This window comes from Camelus ferus, chromosome 16 (genome assembly GCF_009834535.1).
Source record: "Camelus ferus isolate YT-003-E chromosome 16, BCGSAC_Cfer_1.0, whole genome shotgun sequence".
Lineage (NCBI taxonomy): Eukaryota > Metazoa > Chordata > Mammalia > Artiodactyla > Camelidae > Camelus > Camelus ferus.
The window spans coordinates 32,871,393-32,887,774 of record NC_045711.1 but is presented as its reverse complement, the minus strand read 5'-3'; positions in this window follow the sequence as shown (position 1 = coordinate 32,887,774).

The following is a 16,382-nucleotide window of genomic DNA, read 5'->3' as shown; positions in this document are numbered from 1 at the left end:
ACAGGTCTTCGAGACCCAGCTTTTAACTCTTGGAGGTAAATGCTCAGAAGTGGAATTGTTGGAGCTATGGTAGTTTTTTTCTGTTTAATTTTTTCGGAAGCCGCCATATTGTTTTCCTCCATCCTGTCTTTTCATGTGCGGTTTCTGCGCCACCTGGGGCCTGTGACGTATGAGACAGTTCCAGGATGAGCCACCCGTGAACCCCCGCAGGTGGCTGGGCAACAGCACACAGCTGGGTCTTCCCTGCATTTGACGTGCCCCGCCACAACAAAACTTCTACTTACGACTAAGAACTGTCTCAGATCTTTGCACAATTGACACCTCACCCGGCGATGAGAAAAAAAAAAAAGAACTGCCTTAGCAGAGTGGCTTTGTACCCACAGGCAGAAAGTATCAAAGCTGGGTGCAGAAGTGGGTGCCGGGCACCCAACTGGGCCACACATAAGCGGAGGTTCCTGCTCCCACATGCCCGCCCCACAGCACCTACCACTGAAACTCCTGGCTTGGCAAAGTCACAGATTAGATCAACTCAGGGACCGCCAGGACACCAAGGCCACAAACGCTGAGGGTCTGCTGGCCCTGGAGCTGTCTCTCTTGGTACTTTTATGCCTCAGTTTCTTCACAGGAGCTCTTTTTGGAATCTTCCTGCCATACTGCTGGCAAAACGAAGCCAGTGAAGAACATAGGAACGGGGGGCATTGGGGTCCAAGGCTTTGAGGGGCCCATGTGACTTCACAGTTTGGATAGCGTCTGTCATAGACACCAATTAGAGTGCGTGTCTCATTCACAATTTCGCCACGAGTTATGTCTGGACTTGCCTTTTTGTTTTTTATTTGAGGGGAAGGTCTCCTTTTCTATCCTGGGGGGCTTCTGTCCTCCTACTTATAAGATCCCACCTTCCTAGTGCAATGATTCCCTAAAGGTTGGCATCATAGTACTTAACCTTCAGGTCTCTCCTTGAGTTTTGTTTTTTTCTTAAACAAGTTGGGGAAAGAGAGCCTTTTCCTGCCTGGTTGCAGAGGGCAGAGGCTGCCTGAAGCCATGCCCCACAGCCACAGGGGAGGTGGGTTTGCAGGAGGTGAGAAGGTCAAAATGCACAGAGAAGAGGTGAAAGGGTCCTGAGGGTGTTCCATTTGCTGGTTCCAGCCACTCCTGAAGCCCGTACCTGCAGGTTGGCTTCCACAAGCTAATCCTTTTGCTCTTTTTGCTTATGCCAGTTTCAGCTGGTCACTGCCCTGTGCAACCAGAGTCCAGAGTAAGAGGCCATGAACTATGCCAGAGAAGCTCGTCAGTCAGCAAAGGAATGTTCTGGAACAAAATTGCCCATTGCCTGAACTGGCCCTGGCACCAGTGGCTTAATTTGGTGCTAGGTCTTCACAGTAAGAGGCTGAATGCAATGACATCAGTGTCTGCGAACATCTCCCCCATATTGTGGTTTAAGCCCTAGGAAGTAATACAGCATTTTGACGATAGCTTTTCTACTTCTGGGTGAAAGTCAATTGCATAGCGATGAGAAAACTTACATACACATTGTACGCGGTTCACCGCAGGTCGCTGTGCCTGACGCACCATTCCTTCATAACACAGAATTTATTCTGTCAGAGACGGCATCTCGCTGCACTTGGGCACTCCTCGGGCCAGGGGAGACTGTGGATGCCTCAGACCACATGGCAGGAGCCCCAACAGGGCCCCCCACAGCTCACTTGGCATCAGGTCCCACATTCACCAGAGCTGGGTCTGTAATAACCTGGAGTCAGGGGGAGGGGCCAGTGAGACCTCCCTGCTGGCTGAGCACATCCTTGGGGACCCCCTATTTGGTCCAGGAAGGGGACTTGAGCCCAGAATTCCAGTGCATCTCACTGAACAGTTTCCTGTCCAAGGGGTCTAGACCCAGTCACCAGCACTATTTCTGACTCTCCTGAAATACAGGGCTCCCAGTTAAATTTCAGTAACTATTTTTAGTATGCCTCAACTATTGCATTTTGCAACAGTTGCATATTGTGTGTGTATATATGTACGTATGCATCTGTATGTGTGTGTGTGTAATATATATATATATATACACACACATGTCCTTTTTAAAGCTCTACAGGTGATTCCAGTGTGCACAGTGCTGAGACCCAGCACTCAGGGTGGAAGAGCAGAAAGCTGGGTGAAAACTCATGCAGTAACCCTGGGGGGAAAGGCACAGAGGTGTGCTCGGGCTCCGTGTACTGGGAGCACAGAGGACACACGAGGAGGCACCCAGCGAGAGGGACAGAAATGCTAAGTGTGTCCATCTTCAGAAGGGAGGATGTTGTTTTCATATTACAAACTATTAAGCTCCACCTGGATGCTGAAGCCTGATTGATGCAGGCTGTGAAGCCTCCAAAGCCACCTCCACCAGGGCAGGGTTCCCAGTCTAGACAGCAGGATAGGACCACATACGCAGCTTTTAGCAATATCGGCGCCGGGCCCACCCCACCGCCGTCCAACTCTAATCCTGTGTGCCTGCTTTAAGAGCTACACAGACAGTTCTAATGCATCATTTGGGCCAGTACCCTCCTCAACTCCCCTCTCCTCCTCCACCCATTGTGTGGCTTCTGGGCAGATCACTTTTTACGTCTGTTTATTTCCTTCCCTCCTCTGCTAAGCTTGGTGCCTTCCCCTTTGAACCATCAAGAGCAGGAGCAATCAATGTTAACTGCCATACTGCTGCTCGTGGCTTGGTTTCCTGAAACACGTGTTCCGCAGCAAAGGTTCTCAAATCTTAGCATGCATGGCATCACGGGAGGGCCCCACCACCAGAGTTTCTCATTCAGCAGGTCTGGGGTGAGGTGTGAGAATAAATGTGCCTTCCTTTAACAAGTTCCCAGGTAATGCTCATGATTCTGATCTTGGGACCACAACGTTTTCGCAAGAATGAGAAGGTATTCTCCATTTAAATAAAGTCAAGGTAATCACAACTACAAGCAGAAACCAGAGATTCAGAATAGAAACACTGTCCAGGCTCTTGGGAGGCCAGGGCTCCCCAGAGCAGGCTGTAGACTTACCGGCCTATAGACCGAATGACAGAGATCCTGCGGTCAGTCTGGCCAAGTGGAGTTCAAGGGCTTGTGTTTGACTCTCAGCTCAGCCCGCTGCCGGCTGTGAGACCTCGGGCAAGTTGCTTAACATCTCTGAGCTGCAGTTTGCTCATCTGTAAGATGGGGGTAATAATAATAGACAACTTTTCTTTCGAGCTTACTTCGTACGCACGCTGTGTGCAGTAATTGAGCAATAGCACAAGACCGAGCTGAGATTCCAGTCCAGCCCACTGGGAGCCCACACCCAAGCTCTAAGCCCCTCCCACCCACCTCAGAGCCCCCCTCGAAGGCTTTTACAACAATATATGAAATACTGACTCACAGCCTGCTACACGGTAAACACTCAACCACGATGGTGGTGGTTCTTGCAGCTGGGGCCTGGACATGCGCCCACCTGTGTCCTTGTAGGCTGTGCTCAAGGACACCCCAGTACGTGGCTTGACTACTGCATGGATCTACAGAGTGTCGGACCCCAAGATCATCCTTATACAGGGAAGGGCCTGACATATTATGTTATATATTGTTGTGCTAATCCTTAACTGAGAAAAGCTACTTAGAAACGTACTGGCTCATGAAAGATTTGAGTTGTTGATAAAGCCAGCCCCTGGGTCTTCTTTTTGGACCCCAGCCTCATCTCATAGGGAGCCACCTAGCAGTGGGAAAGAGGACCCTGGGGAATGAAAGCACCGGGGGCCCTGGGGGAACAGAGGTGGCACGGGCGCAAAGCGAGCAAGTGTCCTGCCGCCTAGTGCAAAAGGCTGGGGAATTCGGTCCCTCGGCCACGTGGTAGATGACATTCCTCTACAATCACAAGTAGGTTTGAAATGAGCTGGGATCCTGAGAGATTGTTTTCAAGGGGAGCGATCTATGTGGGCGCAGCGATTTTATCCATAAATGCCCAACAGCCAAAGAGCTGAGGGTGGGAGGGGCTGAGATGGCCTCTCACGGAACGGAGAGGGCTTTCTCTGCGGAAAACACGGGTGTCAAGGTAGCCAGCTGGTCTTTTCTTCCCTTCACCTTTACTGCAAGGGGGAGAATAAACTGAGGTGCCTGACTAGGAACTCAGACGGGAAGCGGAACTCTTTCTTTAGGGAAGATGCCAAAGACAGCTCCTTGGCTTGTTAGAGAGAGCAAAGGCAAAATCCAAGGGCTCTACGAGATTATTTTTTATTTTGTCTTGTTTTTACTGTGAGGCTGCTTTCTTTTGAGGTCTGAATATTAGATTCAGAAATATCTGAGTAGAGTCAAATGTTAGTTTTTAAAACATCAATTAGATACTACCAGGTGTTTGTGTGTTTTTTTAACCATTAGAGTATGTGCCAAGGTCAGAAGTGACAGCTGTGGGGGCTGGACCCAGAGGCAACAGTAGGGCCTTACCAGGCTAGTTCTGGGGCTTGAACCTGGCCTCCCTTTGTCCCAGCTCTGCACAGGCCTCCGCAGCTGTAACGAGGCCACCCAGCCAGTCAGGTTCTGTGGCAACAACAGAGAACCACCTCAGCCCCTGTCAGTGGATCAAAGGGCCTCAGGCTTTGCCAAAGTTACCTCTGGCTTCTGAGCAACTTGCCATAATGTTCCAGTCAGAACCCAAAGGCGAGCTAATCTGCCCACGAGTGGAGTCCGAGGCCTCCCCAGTCTGAATACAAGCTGCTCGTTTCCCGCCGGGTCCTGAGCGTTCCCCCATTTTCACTCTTGCCTCCGAGTTCCCCCATTTGCCCTCTAAAACCTGTTTTAATGGATAGAAATTGCCCACATCCCTCACCTTGTCAAACACCTCTTTGTTTTCTTGCTCTGACTGGAGCCTGGCCCTCCTCTGAGGAGGCCTCCTCCCCGTGTGCCTCTTACTTGGAGCTGAGAGGGCACTGGGTATTGGGTGGCTCCTCGTGACTTCAGTGTTCTGGAAGCAAGCCCGCTCTCCTGGGTTGTCCTCCCTGAGGCCCATGCCAGCTCCCCATCCCAAGGCCATTCCTCCTACCTGGGGTTCATGGAGGACTTTGGCTGTGTCTTCCTGTCTCCCCCATCTCCCCGACTCCTGACTCCTGCTGTCATCCTGGGCAACCCCAGTGTCTACAAGAATGCCCAGTGACACCTGAGCCCAAACACCTGCTCACTTTCTCAGTGACAAATCTTTACTTCCATCCTACCACCCACCCCTGCAGGCACATCTTACTTTGTTACCTTGCAGAACTGCTCCTCCTCCATATCCTGCACCTCCAGAATTTCCTCTGACCACATCCCTGTCTCCCTCAGTCTAGACGCCAAGGACAACCACTTTCGCATCAGCTCCCCCAGTGTCCCTGCTTTGCACCTGCTGTGCCCACACAGTAGGCATGGTTTTCTCTGCAGGCCACAGCTCTAGCCAAGGTTGCCTCTGCAGACAGTTATGCGTGAGTGTGGTGTCACTCAGGACGGCAGATCTGCCTGGAAGAACCAGAGAAAGGTTTCAACTTGGAGACTCAGGGAAGGAGGTGTGGGAACTGGAATTAACTGGAATTTACTTCATAGAATATTTGACCCTTCCTTTCTACCCCTGATGCAGAGGAACAGACAGTAGCAGCCAGTCCCGAGGCCAACTAGCAGAAGATTCTTCTCCAAAGATATTTAAGAACCCAGAGCAAAGGCCTTTGCACTCTGGCATTTAAGGGTTCCCATATGGGTGCCTAAAAACAGGATTCATTGTTGTCAAGCTCTGTGCACCAGTGTAGGGCCTCAATCAGCTTTTGTGTGTGTGTGTGCGTCAACTTCTATATACAGCTTAATGCTTCTCAATCAGCTTTTTATAGCCTAATTTTTGGGTTTTTTCGGGGGGGGGGGATTAGGTTTATTTAGTTTTATTTATTTTTTTAATGGAGGTACTGGGGACTGAACCCAGGACCTCGGGCGTGTTAAGCACGCACTCTACCGCTGAGCGGTAAGCCTCCCCTGCCAATAGCCTCATATTTAAGTGTGTATAACCCAGAAGGATCACCAGACATTTTAGAAAATCTGCAACTTGGAAAAGATCAAGAGAAACAAAACTGATCTCAAAGGTCACAGAGATAACATAGGGAACGGAAGAAACCTTTTTTAAAAAGGTTGAATTCATTTCCTCAAATACTGATTTCCCCTTAAGAAAGGGACAGGGGTCAAGAGCCCTTGGAAATTAAAAATGATTGCTGAAACTAAGAAAAGTGTCCTAGGAAATTTGGAAAATAACACCAGGAAAATTTCCAAGAGGAACAAAAAAAATCAATGAAGGGAATATAAGACATAAAAAGGTAAGTGACATGGAGGGTTAAACTCAGAGTTCCAACATGCTACTGTAAAAGTTCCAGAAAACACACACAGAGCAAGCAGAGGGGAGACAATTGTTTAGAAAATACACAGGCACATTTTTCGTAAAGGAAGCACATGATCCTTTAGGTTACAAGGGCTCACCCTGTGCCTAGCATAATGAATAAAAGGATGTGCACCCAGGTATGTCATCGCAAACTAGCAGGGGACTGTCCCAAAGGTTTCCTTAGATCACACTCTACTGACTGGGCGGGCGCCGGGGGTCCCCGATTGAGGACTTGGCCTCATTCCTTCAGGGAGCCAGTAGCCAAGGACACCAGATGAGCGCTCACTCTACCTGGATGCAGTGAGAACCCACCCTGCCATGGAATTGGATGACCAGCTCTTTCTCAGTCCCAGGGACTGGCTTGTGGAAACCAGGATTTTTTACAATTAATTGATTGACTGATTGATGGATCTTAGTTTGGGAGGGCTAATTAGGTTTGTTTGTTTGTTTTTAGAGGTGGTCCCAGGGATTGAACCCAAGACCCCATGAGTGCTAAGCATGTGCTCTACCAGTTGAGCCATACCCAACCCCCAAAACCAGGATTTTTTAAAAGCAACATCCAATATTCTTCAAAATGGGATTTTAAAGCTGATGTACGTGTATATTTAATAGGTGACAAAGATACACCAAACCATGAATGATGATCCTCTTGCGATGCACCTTTGTATAATAAGCATCACCTGGGGGTGAAAGACTGCACAGCCCCGGCTTGTTGGCCTGGGCATGTGTGTGCTGGCCAAGTTCCTCAGACCCTGCTTCTGATATGAGAAGGCCCAGCTAGAAGTGTTCAAACAGCCAAACCAACCCCTCAGCCCCTTGGGGTGACTAAGCCCACGTTGGTAGGGGAAGGGCAAATTTGCTAAGTCACAGCTGTGGTTTCACTGGGTTTTTTCATCATTTTGCTTCTCTTTTGTTTGGAAGGAGGTGGGGGAGGGAATTAAAATACTTGTTTACCTTGGTGGAGGTACTGGGGTTTCGAACCCAGGACCTCGCGCACGCTAAGCATGTACGCTACCACTGAGCTATACCCTCCATCCCCTGTTGTTGTGCTTCTTTTGCCCTCAGTTTCTTCCCTCTGTAGCACAAAAGAAAGAAGGGGCCTTCTGAGCCTCCCAGGATGGAGGTCAGACCTCAGCTCCACACTTCGTGGCACCGGGTAGAAATTATCCCCTTTCTGACCCTTGGTCCTCCTTCACTCCCCCTAAAATTGTTCTGAGGAGAGCGGGTGCTGAGAGAATCTCCGTTCCATGTTCACCCTCTACCCCCTCCCTTCCAACCTAGCCATCCCAGCCCCTGCGAAAAGACACCAAAAACCCCCGCAGTTTGTGCCAAGGGAGGGCAGTGGGGGTGTGCTATCCCTGCCCCTCCCACCTTCCCATGGCTTCAGCCCACATGGCATCAGGTATCACCCCAGGGCCAAACAGGGTAATCAGTCACGGGTGGAGAGAGCAGAGGGGTAGGAAGGGGAAGTCAGAGCACCAGGAGAGAACCCCTGTTCTCTGCACCCTTGGATGGTCTCAGAGCATGAACTTTTTATCCTGCCAAAGCTGACCTCACCTTTCCAGTGTGTGTAGCAGCCTTTTCCCTGGACATATTTCCGTAATGTATTAGTCAGGAGGGCTCAGCGCACTGCGGTGACATTTCGGTGGCCGAACGCAAGGGCTTCTCTGGCTGGTGAGAAGTCTTCTGAGTCAGGTGACTCCCTGATTCGAATTGCTTCCACCTTGTGCCTGCACGGAGGCCCATCACTGAGGCAGGGGAGAGGGAACTGGAGGCTTGTGCCAGCTCTGAAGTGCTTTGGCTCAGAAAAGACCCGTGTTACTTCCACTCCCAGCCCAGAGGCCAGAATTAGTTATGATCTCCAACCTAACTTGAAGGGAGGCTGGGAATGTGGTTTTCCTGGGTATCCGGAAAGAGGGAAGGAAGATTTGGTGAAAAACAGCATTATCTCTGCCACTCCAAACACCTTTCCTTTTCTTTTTTTTAAACTAAAGACAGTAATTGGAGATGAGGGTATCTCCTCTCTTGGAGAATATCCCGTTAGCATGTGAAAGGCCTCTGACCAGTATTGCAGCAAATAAGGAATCTTTAATTCAGCATTTCTTAAAATTCTTTGGTCATTGAGCCCTTTTTTCTAAGTTTAATCTCCTTTGGAACTAGTACTCTGAGGTGCAAACTTTGGGAAATTGACTAAATGCGTCACCTGTGGCCCCTGGTTCTCACGCGTTGGGCCAGCCACCTCTCAGAGAAGCCTGTCTGGACCAGAAGGAGCCCCTGCTGGTCCTGGAGGACGGCCACCCCACCCCCACCCCATGGTGAACAGCTCTTTCTCAGCGCCTCCCCCACTGGCTTCCTGTGATTCACACCCATCCGGCAGCCCCTTTGCAGGAACTATCCCACGGAGGGGTGGGCCTCAGGCATAGATAAATGCTCACTTGGAAGAGACCTGAGTCCAACTTCTGACACAAAGCAGAATTTCTCCCTGGCCTGTTCAGGACGAGGCCTTTCCCCTCGGTTGGATTCCTAGGACCCAGCTCCTGCTCACTTGCAAAGCCTCCTTTGGCCTTGCTGGGCAGCTCAAAGTGTTAGGCAGACCTCCCTCCTACAGCCGGGGATCTGCTGTCCGGGACCCTGCTCCCCTGCTTCCAGCTTAAATCCTCTGAAGCAAGATAGCCAAGCCCGTTCATCACCACGTGACAGACATCTGAGCGCCCACCTGCTCCCCCCACCTATCTCTAGGCCAAACTTCTGTCTCTTCAAAAGTCTGTGACCGTTTCCAGGCCCCTCACGGCCCTGCTCTCCACCCCCAGAGCCACCACGAGTGTCAAGGCCAGACTTCCCATCATCCTTGGGGTTGGGCCCAGCATTCCAGTTTGTCCATATCTGCTGGAATCCTAATTGGGTCACGACTCACGGTGGTGGTGATCACTCACTCTTTGCAGCTTTGTGTAGTCTGCAGGGAAACAGAACAAACCTATTTCTGGGGCTCATTCAAATCACTGAGCCGGCCTGGGAAGGGGAAGGCCGACTTGGAGGCACAGGGAGCAGAGGGCAGGGAAGAATGCTTACTGGGCTCACCTGCTAACCTCCTCCAAGGCCAAGTGTACTCAGTTACTGTCCTGCTGACCCTGCCCCTCCTGCTTCTGGAAACTGCCCCCTCCAACCCCTGCCATCTTTCAATAAGGTTTCTCACCAGCCCTATTCCTCTGCCCACAGCTAACCGGCCCAGATACAGGATCATGACTGATTTTTGGCCTTGACAAAGGATCTGATCAGTCCCTCATCAATGTGAGGTTGTTAAATGTTCTTGATCTGGAGGGAAGTACTGGTCGTCAAGGAGCGAGGAATGAGGCCAACCTGCAATTGGGGCACAAGATGCCCCAGCGCTGTGCCTGGCTCAGTGGGAAGGGCAAACAGGTGGGGCGGTTATGCTGGCTGTTAGGATCTCTTGAAGCCAAGGCATGGGTCTAGCACAAGTGACACAGGTGGGACAAATATAGAAAGTACAAGGGCGGGAGGTATAGCTCAGCTGTAGAGCACGAGCTTGGCATGCACGGGGTCCTGGGTTCCATCCTCCGTACCTCCATTAAGGGGGAGAAAGAAGGAGAGAACGATAGTATAAGGAGGTGCATTCACTGATCGAGGACAGTTGCGTCTACATACACATGTATTTAATAGAATATATCAAATACTCAGAAAAAAGTCCTCTTCACAGCCCAACACTGACTCAGCACAAAAACAGCAAACCCCGTCTCAGTGGCCCAGAGACCATGGCTCTTGCCTGCAGTGTCCTCCGTCCTGCAGACCTGCACCTCTCTGTTCTAAGAGGCAGCTGACAGTGCTAGCAGGTGCCTCCCTCCCTGGCTGGGGCCAGTTCAAGACTTGGGCCCCAGCATGGGCTTTTAATACCTTTTCAGGGACTCCAAGAGCTGTCTCTGCTGCAGCGTCAAAGGACAGGAGACAGGGAGCAGGTGCCAACAATGTCCCCCTCGTGCTCCCGTGCATTTGGCTGCATCCAAGGGCCAGCGCTGCAGAGAGACGAGGTGCCCATGGCTCTCAGGGATGCTCCTGGTGCCCACTGAAGAAGGGAGATGAGATGCTGGTGGGCAGAGTGGAAGGAGCCAGCTTGCTAAGCTGTCCCAGGACTGGTGGGCCCTCGGGGTCCTCCTGGGAGCTGCCCCCTCCTGGTGGCTCAAAGAAAGCAGAGCCTCCTCTGACTTCACCAGAGGCGGTGGGGTCAGGGAAGGTGAAAGCATGTTGAAAGGACCCTAAATCCCAGCAGACTGGCGGCTGCGCTCCCTACCTCTGTGTGGGTGGATGTGTCACGGGCTTCCGACACGCACAGGTTGCTGGTTTTTCTCCCCTTGCAGATTTCTTGGCCCAGTAACCTAGTCACACCTGTCCCAAACTCTGCCTCACCTGGGGGCATCTCTGTCCCAAACTGGCCACCTTCCTGGAATTCAGCCCCTGGAATCGATACTCTGGGGGACTTGCTGCAGTGTTTCAAGGAACCTTTGCCCACAGAAACGAAGGAGGGCTTTCCAGCCCGGGTCCTGCCATGACACCAGCAGGCAAGCACACCCTCCCCTTTTCCTCCCCCTGCTTTGCCAGCCAAACCCCTACCGGGATGCCAGCCAAGAGCAGCCCCTGGTCTGAGAGGGGTGGGAAAGTCTGTAAGAAGATGCAGCTGGCTTCCAAATCTAAAACTACCTTTATTTGTGGTTGGCTCAACAGAAGATGCCTTCATCAATCAACAGAATTATAAAACAGTACAAGAGGTACAAAAATAGGCCGTTTAACTTAGATAATTACCCTCACATCATCAAGCTTTAAAAATACATAAAATTGTACAATCTGGCAGTTTATAAAATATAAAGCTAAAAAGAGGGTTTTAGGTTCCACAAAGAGGATTGTATCACACAATTAACACATATCCATTAAACAATTAACCGTTCACAGAGAACACACAATGGCACAGAATTTTTTTTAAAAATCACTCAAAAATTAGTATTTTTACCCTGACCAAATTATTCACCCTTCAATGACAAAACTACTGTAAGGCGTCCATCCCATGGAAGGATACAGTATAACTTTTCCTTTTCCAGTTTTAAAATGGTCAGGGGTGTTGTCCAAAACAAATCTGATGTGCTTTAAGCAAGTGCAATTGTCACTGGATACAATTCAGAGTAAAAATTAAATAAATATAAATAGGTTAAATAAATAGGTGATGGCAAAAGGAACACTACATAAGGTCTGCATCTGAGAGTGCTGCGGAGTTGACTGCTAATGCTTTCTAGGTAGGTGGGGACTGCCGCGTCACAGCTTTTGGGTTACTGAAAAGGAATACTGTACCCGCCAGACACACAGCCCGGGTGAGGCGAGCGGGGTGGGGACTTTGGCTGGAAGTGTCCGTTAAGGCTGCTCCAGGGGGCGGCTCATCGCACATGCTGTCTGTGGTTTTCCAATGAATACAGAGAGGATTAAAGTGCCGACACAAAAATCAGAAGCAGTTACTCATGGGAAATCACTGTTTCAGAAAGAAAACCAAGTATAGGAAGAGTAGACCCTGTGGTTTAAAAGATAAGGTCCAGCCCTGGCAGTTGGGGTTCTGGCTCATCTGGACAGGACACCTGGTGACTTCCTTCCACGCAAGGTCGATGCGCCAGGCCACGGTCAGCTGAAACGACTGCTCAGGACGGTGAAGGGTGGCCAAGGAAAAGAAACATTGGGGAATAGGAAGAAGAGGGGTTTCAGAAACTGCATGAGCAGAGAGAATGCTGAAGAGAATTTGAAGAGGTTCTTTACAGATGTACTGAGGTCTGCCTTCCAGCCTGAGAAGGCTGCGGAAGTGGAACCAGCCCACCTTCCTGGAGGCCCTCAAGGCTGAGGGTCCGATGAACAGAGATGCAGGATGAGAACAGCCCCGGGAAACCCAGGCTTGGTCAGAGTCCAAATGCTGAGACGAAAGTGGCCAAGAGGAGAAGGCCCTACAACCACATTGGGGGAAGCGGTCAGATCAGCCACCAGCTCATCTCTTGAATGAGTGAGGAAGATCTCAGTGACAAACGAATTGCATTCACACAAAACCTCACCCACAGGATCAGGGTGAACTCTGCTAAGGACCCTTCTAGACTTGGTGGAAGGGAAGTACTTTGCTGGACCCACTAACCTGGGGATCTTCCACTATGACACATGTAATGGGTCGGAGTGACATCTCCCTGGGAAGAACCTATGAGGACAAGGGACTGAGTGAGTGATGGGGAGGTGGGAGAGGACCTTTGCACCCAGGATCTTATACCTCAGCCTCCAGGTAGTTTAGTGACTTATCAAATAACAGCAACGATTCCCAAAAGTGCAAACGCTCTGGTGCCTAGTGACCCGTCGAGCTGTTCGAAAACTGAAGTTAAAAGGACTCAAGAAGCAACAAGAGAATTCTGGCAGGTGCGCCAAAGGCAGAGTCAATACAAGGCTCCACGCGAGATTTAAACAAATTACGGCGTCCCTGGGATTCCTAACAGATGCGACTAAAATCTGTCTTAAAAAATACGATGGTGTACCTCTAAGAAGTCAAACAGCTTTCCAGGAACCTTACTAAAGATCAAACAGTTCAGCTGTGACAGGACGCAGCAGGCAGCAGAACCCTCTTCTAGCAAAACAAAGATACCTTCCCCCTGCACCAAGCACAACAGGAAACCAGAATTCTAGAAACCAGAACAGGATACGCCACATGCTGCCCAAGGTGTTCCCATGACAAGTGCCCACATGAGAACTCTTCACACCACCTAAAGGCAGGGGACGGGGTTCCTATCGGTGACAGAGGGAAAAAGGACAGAAGGCAACCTGGCCAGATGTGATGGGTGCAAACCCCCAGGGCACGCCCTTCCTCCTCCTCCCCCTACTCCCGAGTTTTCTTGGCGGCGCTGACATTTACTCACTGCTCTTTCTCTCTCTCTCTCTCTCTCTCTCTCTCTGTCTCATCGGCTCTTATGAAACAGAGCTTTTGCCTGTTCTGTTCACCTGCGTCCTGCCCAGCTGACACAGTGAGCGCTCAAAGGAAATACTCTGTATAAATGAGTTTGAGAAAGTTGCATGCTTAAAAACTAGTGTGATAAGCAGAAAAGGCATTTTTTTAAAAAGTTGTTCTGGAGACGAGCTGGGCCAAAACAGGGAGCTGACACAAATCCTGGGCTGCGGGGAATGACCTGGCTCCCCCCGAGAGACAACATTCAGCAGCAGGGAGAAGGCAAGGCAGCTGCCCCCCAACCTCGTGGAGAGCTGGCGTGTTCCTTTAAGTCACTCAGCTTGGACTGGCTCAGCCTCTAGCCAGCGGGCAGCTGAGAGACCTGCAGAGCAGGATGGAGGACAGCGGGGAGGGGCAGGCGCTGGCTCGGGGAGTCAGAGCGGGGAGAGGAAGACCGGCTGGCTGTGTTCCTGGAAAACGGACGCTGTGCACAAGACACCACAGGACCCACAGAGGATGCCGGGGTCCAAGGTCTAAGAGAGGTAACTGATGCGGTTTAAAGATGTAGGATAACATTAAAGGAGAAGAAAGAGTGACTTTAGGTATCAGGAAAGGAAGGGAACTGAGTTCTCTGAAGGCAGAATGAGCATTTTTGAGGACAGCCTTCATTCAAATACACCGCCAGAAACATCTCACAAGAAGAAGAAACAGTGATGTTTCTGCCAGTCAGCAAACCTCGACAGTAACTGAGTGGAGTCTCAGTTCACCAGGACAGAACTGCAATGATCCATTCCCCCGGCTGCAGAAAGTATACGGAAAATGTTTCCTTACTGGTACCCTGATTGCATTTAACTTCTAAGGCTCTCGGTAGAGAAGACAGAAATTTTTGACTGAAACTGAAGTTAAAAATTATATTAATTTTAGGGGGAAAAAAACCCATGGTATTGACATAATTTAGAAATATTACTTTGAAGTTATTTCACACATGCATATAGTGTTGCTATAACATTTAACTCTTCAGCATCAGAGAATGTTCTGCGTATGAACACTCTTTCTGGAGGGGAACGGGTCTGTGGGTGCCACATAAAATAGAAGATGTGTCATATTTCTTGCATTACTTCCTCATGAGTAAGCTTCAAGTGAAGTTGATCTCACGCTTATGTAGCATTCTACACTATGATCAAAATATAAAGTCATTAAAATCTGCTGAGAGAAACATAGAAGCCTGTCCACGAAGCATGTGGTGACCCTGGCCTCGGCTCTCAACCCCCTGGCCTGTCCTGCTGGCCCCAGGGACAGAGCAGCCTCAAAGCTTACCGGCTGACCAGGGCTCTCCCTGGGTGGCCGAATGTCCCTTTGGACTGCTCCTCTCCAGTCCTAAGCTGCTGATTCTGAGCTGCTCTCCTTGGTGGCCAGGGGACTTACCACCTCTTGCCCCCAAATGCTCCTAAACATCCCCAGGTGGCCCAGCACATGAATCTACCAAAGGCCACCATTCAGGCCACCAGTGTGCTAGGCCACAGCTGCCTCAGGACAGAGAGCCCACTTCGCTTCTGAGAGACCCGTAGTCTCTGCCTCACCTTCCAGCGCGCAGTGCTGACCTATCCTGACATCGTGCCCCCCAAGTTCAAGGCTTTCCCTGCTCGGGAGGAAATACTGGTTACAGTGACCTCATAAACTGTGGGCGCATCTGTGATCGGTGAGGCATCTCCGAATCCGGGGGACAACACCCTCTGAACATCCTTCTCCTTCCTCCCAGGCACCCTCACCTCTCGAGCCCTGCTTCTAGCAGAGGCTGCATTTGGTGCATCTCGGCCTAGCTGGTCCAAGAGAGATGCTCCTGGTCCCAGCACGCAGGCAACACTGAGGATACCCTCATCTCTTCCTTGAAGGCCCATAGGTTGACATCAAACAGGAATTTTAAAAAGAAATGCAATTTGTGAAGCAAGTTTATCCCGGAGAAGGCTGAGGGTGCTCCTCTTGCTGCTTCTGGGACCGGCCCTCCTTTGCGGACGTCCCCCGCCCCCCTTTGTAAAGCTTTCAGGGCCAACGTCTTCCCAGCTCCCTCGCAGGTCAGCAGGGGTCAGCACCCTCCTTTGCCGGCTGCAGAGCGGCCAGCTCAAGGCACTTGGCTTCGGAGCCTGGTCTCCCTGCTAAGCTGGGAGGCGTCAGGCTGAGTGAGGCCCGTGGAGACCAGGCCCTCAGTCACAGCCGGGGCCACCAGAACGGAGGCTGCCCGGCTCAGAGGGCGTCTGGAGTCATGGGGGGCCGGGACTCCGGGCGCTCGAGGGAGTAGTAGGGCTGGAAGGGTCTCTCGTGGCAGCACAGCTCCATGGCCCGGTAGGTGTGCAAGAGGAGGTGGGGGAAGCGGGCGGTGAAGTAGCGCACGAAGTCGTCGGGGAGGGAGCCCAGCGTCTCCCGCACCTCCTCGGGGAGCTCCCGGTAGTGGTGCTTCTGCAGACGGGACACAGACACCGGAGTCAGCGGTGAGGAAGCCCGCTGAACGCTGGCAGGAGCCTCTTATTCAAGGCAGACAGAACGTTAGCTGGGTCTCGGTAAAGGAACAACCCATCTGCTCCCAGGCTTCTTCCCCTCCTTGGGGGGGGGGGGGGGGGTAGGCTCCGAGGCGGGGTGGGGCCTGGCCAGGCCCAGGGCGGGGAGGTCCCGGGAGAGGGAGCCTCCTGGGGCCGGTAGGGGGCACCAGAGAGCCCGCTTCCCAGAGCATAACCCCCCACCTCAACACCCCTGAAGGGAAAATCCACTTAGGGGACAAACAGCCTCTAATTTTTCCATTGCGGCCAAAGCCTCCCAGCCTCTTGAGGTCACGATTCCAGTGTGGATGGAGGGGCCCACAGAGGAGGGACACGAGGAGGAGGCAGCTGTGCTGCAGGCCCCGCCCGCCCAGCGCTCACGGCCCTCACCTTATTTCTCATGGCCCGGAGGAGGTCTCGGACGGAGCCGCCTTTATAGGTTCTGAATTTACGCAGATCTAGGAAAAACACAAGGAATGCGATGTAACAAATACACAGCTTTCAAAAGA